Below are 6407 nucleotides of genomic sequence, written 5' to 3'. Positions count from 1 at the left end.
GCCCCTAAAATATTTGCACCACGCAATTCACTAAGTTCTTGTGGCAGTTCTGTTATAATCTGCATCCCACATTCTTTGTTGACACTACTTTTAGCTAGCTAGTCTGCACACTTACTTCTTTCTCCAAACATGTTGTAGCCAGGATTCCCGATCCCTGCTTAAAACATTCCTGATCTGACATATTAGATTGTATAGTGGTGAGTCCTGTCCTGCTCCTTGTATTAGTTCCAAAGCTGCCTTGCAATTCGTGTCCAAAATCACTCTTCTTTCTCCAGAGTTCCAAGCCATTTTTATCCTTTTGAGTACTCCCCACAGCTCTGCTAAGTGCTATCATATTATCTATTAGCCCAATATTCACTATAAAACCTGCTTTCCATCTCCCCCAGCTATCTATATGTCCCTTTTCAAATTAATATGGCTTTGCCTCTTCTACTTGGAATAATGCTAAATGGAGAAGTGTACATCTTGCCACAGTTAATTGCTAATCATTGATAGTTTCATGTCTTACATGGTAGTTTGTTCTCCATATAGCATTATTTTATACTGTATAATCACAAACTTTTTACTGAATGTAGGTTGGATTTTCTGTTAACGGAGTAATAATACTAACTTTTATGTGGGTTTTGAAGGCATTCCTTGAGGTAATACCTTTTCTTTTCACATGAATGGTTCCTATTTTTGGTGCCATTCTTGAAGTAAATTTCACTGTGAATGTTTTGCAATGTCCCGCCACTTGCCTAACTCACTAGTTTGATTGGAATACAATATTAAGGGGTGCTGGTTTTCTATGGAATTAATACCTTTTCTTTTCACATGAATGGTTCCTATTTTTGGTGCCATTCTTGAAGTAAATTTCACTGTGAATGTTTTGCAATGTCCCGCCACTTGCCTAACTCACTAGTTTGATTGGAATACAATATCAAGGGGTGCTGGTTTTCTATGGAATTAATACACCATGACAAACAGCAAAAGTAATTTCAGAGATCTATAACAAGAAAGTTGTTATTTGCTTTTAAATGGCAAAGAAACATTCTAGTTATGTTGGTACACATTGCTGCTACTTGACACCTTATATCATGATCGACATTACTTTGGTTATCATTCTTGACACCTTGTATCCTCTGTGGTGCATTAGTTTGGATTGTTTTGGTTTATTTTAGTTTAGTTTATTTGAATGTTTTAGCTAAGCAAGTGAACTGAAGTTGCTTTTCCTTTAGTGTTGTGCTTATCGTCTTATCTACTGGTTATATTGTTCATAGCAGTACTTATATCAGTACTTGTTATAGTAGTGCTTGTTGCCTTATCAACTTGTTATATTATTCCTTTGAGGCTGAAGTTTAATAGCAGTACTTATTTCTTGAGCTAATTTGGTGCATTAGTTTGGGGCTGATTTTGATTTTCTTTGGGGCTGATTTTGAATGTCCAGCTTTAATTATTGAGGTTCTTATTGGATTGCAAATTTTAGCTAAGCAACCGAACTACAAGAGATATAGTGAAATTGGGAAATGGCAAGGTTTAGTGAAATTTTGTCTGATGTTAAAAATTCCCCCTTGTGTTGAAATTTGGTTTTTTTTTTTCACAACAAAACAGCCTAGCAAATTGTCACACTTAAAAAACAGTATCTTTGATCGGAACAAAACAATGACTAAATTCGTTTATATTATTCCAACCTTGTTTGCCACATCCAAAGCATCGCAGTTTGGAGTCAACCGAACATATGCTTTCTTTGTTACATCAGGCCTTATCAAAGTGTTCACTTTCTTGGTCTGCATGTCATACATCTTCTTCACTGCATCTTTGATTTTCTTCTTATCAGCACGGATGTCAACTATGAATACCATGGTATTGTTATCTTCAATCTTTTTCATGGCAGATTCAGTAGTCAAAGGATATTTGAGAATTTGATAATGGTCCAACTTATTCCTAAGAGAAGCACTGATGCGTGGGTACTTCGGGTTCCCGTCCTTTTTCAATGTCTTAGGACAATGGAAGGTAACTTTGGTCCGGATCTTCTTGGATTTCTTCTTAAAAGTTGTCCCAGATTTGACAAATTTGGCAACCTTGGCTGCCTGAGCCTTTGTATCAAGCTTTTTTTGTGGTGTCAGCTTTAGGAGCCATTGCTGGAAACTGCATTACAAATCTTTTACCTGAGGGGAGGAGCCGAGTGTTGAGGGGAGGAGCTGAGTGTTGATGAAGCGGCTCTGTGTTGAAATTTGGGACTTGGATTTGTTTTGTAAAGCTACCTCGAGTTATATGTGAAATTTAGGCCAAATACCACTTATCAAACTATCTATAGGGTGTTGTTGAACTTCATTATGATATTTGAATGCTTATATGATATTTTGACATTTCGTAATGCAATGGATGAATTCATTTGCTAATTATAAATCATTGTCATTTTTTTCCATTTATAGATATAATTGTTGTAGGAAAATTTTCAATTTTCATGGTGATAAAGAGTTATCATTGAATCAGAATTTTCCATTAATAACAATCTGCGGTCATAGAATTAAAAAGTGTTTAGTGGCAACAAAAGTCGTCAGTAATTAGTCTATATCAATGACAATTACATATCACTTTTAGTGACGACATTTATTTATATATCATTGACAAGATACTATGTCATCACTAAAATTACAATAATTATTGACGATATCAGTTGTCACAAAACAGTTCCATTCACTGACGACTTTTATTGTCGTCACTATATACTTTTACCGACAGGCCTTCAGTGACGACTCTGTCACAACTACAAAGTTGTCAATAAAAGTTATCAGTGACGACTTTTTATTTTTTTGTGACAAAAATGGCTTGTCACTGAAGACCAAATTTCTTGTAGTGGACTACGGAGTCGAATCTCACAAACCCTAAAGTACGCGCGAGAACCCAACGAAAACGAACAATTGGAGACCACCGAAAGTTAAAACAAAGCTTACCAAACAATACGGAAGTACGGGACGTCGATTAAACACTTATACATATATTTACATCGAAATCTTGAACAAATGAACCAAAATACAAGCCAAAGTATTCACGCTACACAAAATTACAATTAGGGTTTCAGTTACAGAGGAGCATAAACAAGAGAAGTCCTACAACTAGCTCAACTCTTTTTTTTCAAAAATCCCTTGGTTTCAAAACATGGAACCCTATCAGGAAAACAAAAATAACGAGAAAGAGGTGAGCTTACGCCCAATGAGGTACCAGACATATAGCAGTAAAACCATAGCATTTCACGCTTAACAAATCAAGTATATATGCCAGATATAAAGTAAAGTAGTTAGACACAATGATTCAAATAGAAAGGATACAGGTGGCTCTCAGGAGCTAGATTCCCATTTGCAGTACTTGATCCGAACCCGTTGACTCTCCGTCGACGTATTTAGAACCAACATGTCCGTAGACCCCGCTTTACGCTAAAATTCCGTTCACCAAACATACCCTTACCGGGCCCGAACACCTCAACAGAAACAGAAGTGGTAATAGTCGAGTATACCGGAATCAAGAGTCTCAATACCCAAAGATTCTAAGAACAGACTACCGTGGTTCGTTATCTAATCGACCAGACCCTTGCCGGCTCAACTCGAATAATTTAGCCACAGGATTTGAGCTCAAAGGTCACAAAAAGGTCGTTGGATACAAGCTTCCAAACGACGTCAGAACAGATATAGATACAGATAATAGATTCAAATTCGCACAATAAATTGGCATATGAACAGACAAGAGAACGAGTGTGATAAAGTACACCCTCGTCTCAAACAAATAAATAGATAGTTCAGTCATTCATATCACAGATTGCATGTACAGAAACCAAGTTGAACAACAAGTGAGGGGAGTGGTACACTCACTGGTTAAAGCAAGAATACTTCAAAAGTTTTACCCAAAGTGACTTTAATCGCCAAGAAACCCTAAAATAATCAAGATGAAACAATTATAGTTCACACATCCACAAACCCGATAAATGGAATGCATAAATAAGGCTCGACTACATGATGCGGATACGGGTGCGCAACAACTTCAACCTTGGGTCAAGGACCCTTTGATCAACATTGGTGGTCCGATGACAAAATCAAGAACCAAGAAGGTGAAGGAAGTTTTACGAGCCTTGATCATTCACCATACAAGCAAGGAGCAAGCTATGTTTGAAAATTTGATGGACCATGACGTTACTTTGTTCACTTGTACGTTTGAAGTGAAGGAATGATCTCATACTTGTTAGTTTAGTTGGTAGTTGTTTTAAGACTGTCTAGTTTAGTAGTTGTTAGACGTTGAGTATTTTATTACTTATTGGGCCTTATCGGAAAGTCTTAAAGAGCTGGCTCTTTAAGCTCTTTATGCGGACCGAATTTCTTTCAGGTTTATGTGAGCCGGATTTTGCCCTAGTTTTAGCCTATAAAAAAGGCACCTCTTGTATGAGCAAAGACACAGAATATTACAACCAGAAATCGTGAGAAATTTTCCTTTCAAGTTCTTAATCGAACTTACTCTTGAATTCTTGAGTTCATTGCTTAGGATTCAAATCTGACTTTATCGATTAGTTTGTTCCTTAATCGTAGTGTCTCTTCATCCATCTTTATTTGCTTAAGGTTGCTGATTGCCTTTGTGTGTCAGAGGTCTTGAGTTCATGAGAACAAACGAGCTCAATTTCCATTGGGAGAAAAGGTCTAACTCTGATAATTACAAGGTTGAGAGGGTCTAGAAGGGTCTTCCCCTAGGGTTGCCTTATCAGTTGGTAATCAGAGCATCAGGTTAATTCTCTTTCAATTGAAGTTGTTCATATCTTATTAGTTTGTGTCTTTTGTCAAAAAAAAAAAACTATAGCGATTACTGTTCATCGTTACTGTTCCGAAATACTGTTCATCGTACTGTAGCGTACTGTTCACGTTACTGTTCATCCGAGTAAAAAAAAAACTGTTTGGGTATTGTCTTTTTGTGTTTTCTGTCCAACTTTTGTTCTTGAGTCTGTTATACTTTTGTTCGGGTTGTTAGGGTTTAAAGACAAAAAAAAAAGAGTCACGTACCTTATATTGTTTTTAGTGTCCAAGTTGCTAGAGTATTGCTGGAATCTTTCTTTTGAATATTGCTGAAATTCTGTTTTGCCTATTTCTTGAGTATTGGTTGTTGTTCTTGCAAACCCTAAACACCACAACGTAATTTGGGGAAGTTCTTGAGCTTCTTGAACAAATTCTTGAAGTTCTTGGACCACCAAGTCTTGTTTTGAAGGTTATTGAACAATAAATCAAGAACTAGGGTCTTCTTGAAATTTACATAATCTTTCATCCGTTCTTCTTAAACTTGTTGGTGTGATCTGAATTTGTGCTCCTTGAAGAGCCGGAGAAAAAAAGAAAAAAAAAGGAAGAAGAGAAGGCATTGGCTCTCATACAAAGGAAATCAAGTTTCCAAAAAAAAAAAAAAAATCGTGAGTTTCCAATTCTTGGTGGGTTCCCAAATCTTGATTAGTCTCCAAATCTTGGTTGATTTCCCAAAATTTGAGTTTCCTAATCTTGATTGGTTTTCCAACTCTTGAGTTCCAATCTTGATTGAATTCCAAAGACCCCAAACGACCTAACCAGCCCCAAACACACCCAATTCCGTTTTCAAAACTAAACCAAACACCTTAGCCCAAACCGCCTTGGGAGTTCTTGAGTTTCTAAAATCGGTTGAGCTAGTTTTGCGATCCGATTTGATTGAAATTTGAGGACTGGTTCATACATTATTTGAGCACCCCAAAAGCACCATCCATACTCCAAAATACTGACCAGAAACTCAGCAAAGCAACAGCTCAAAAAAAAAAAAAACCAGTTCCAGCTTCAGGTAGAGTTTTTGTTTTCTAGGATTCGTAAAAATTCTGCTTTGTGTCTTATTACTTCTAGGGTAATTAAATCTGGAATTTTGAGAGTTGAGTTGTTTTAAGAACTTCAAAAAGGAAAATTGAGAGTGAGTGTGTTTTCTTGAGTGATACACGAGTGCTTTGCAAGGTAGACTAGGATACATTTGTTTTGCAACTTTGACAATATGTCTCAAGAGGGGAACATGGCCGAGCCGTCTGAGACCGACGTGTCACTCAAATTGGTGCTCTAAACTCTCCAAAAACAAGCGGGGAGGCTTGAATTTGTGGTGACACAACTATCCAATAGGGTGGCTGCCATTGAGATGCGAGGTACTGGAGATATTCCCAATAGGGCTTCAAGTACTCAGAGTGTTGAGCATGATGCAGATGATGAGGGGTATCATTCTAACACCTCATTCCGATCAAGGAAAAGCCACGGGGAAGCGAGGGAAGGTCGAGACCGACCTAGGAGAACCGATGACAATCTTGGTTCCATCAAGACTAAGATGCCTACCTTTCATGGAAAAAATGATCCTGAAACTTATTTAGATTGGGTTAGGAGAGTTGAGCAGGTGTT

General features: G+C 37.3%; 1 pseudogene; it reads right to left on the bottom strand.

Moving 5' to 3' along the window:
* Nucleotides 1-1548: 1548 nt before the first annotated feature.
* LOC113715438 (large ribosomal subunit protein uL23-like) lies at nt 1549-2263 on the bottom strand (annotated as a pseudogene).
* Between the last annotated feature and the right edge of the window lie 4144 nt (nt 2264-6407).

The sequence above is a fragment of the Coffea arabica genome, chromosome 11c, assembly GCF_036785885.1.
Source record: "Coffea arabica cultivar ET-39 chromosome 11c, Coffea Arabica ET-39 HiFi, whole genome shotgun sequence".
Taxonomy (NCBI): Eukaryota; Viridiplantae; Streptophyta; class Magnoliopsida; order Gentianales; family Rubiaceae; genus Coffea; species Coffea arabica.
The sequence above is the reverse complement of the archived record's forward strand: the minus strand, read 5'-3'. Positions and strand labels throughout refer to the sequence as shown.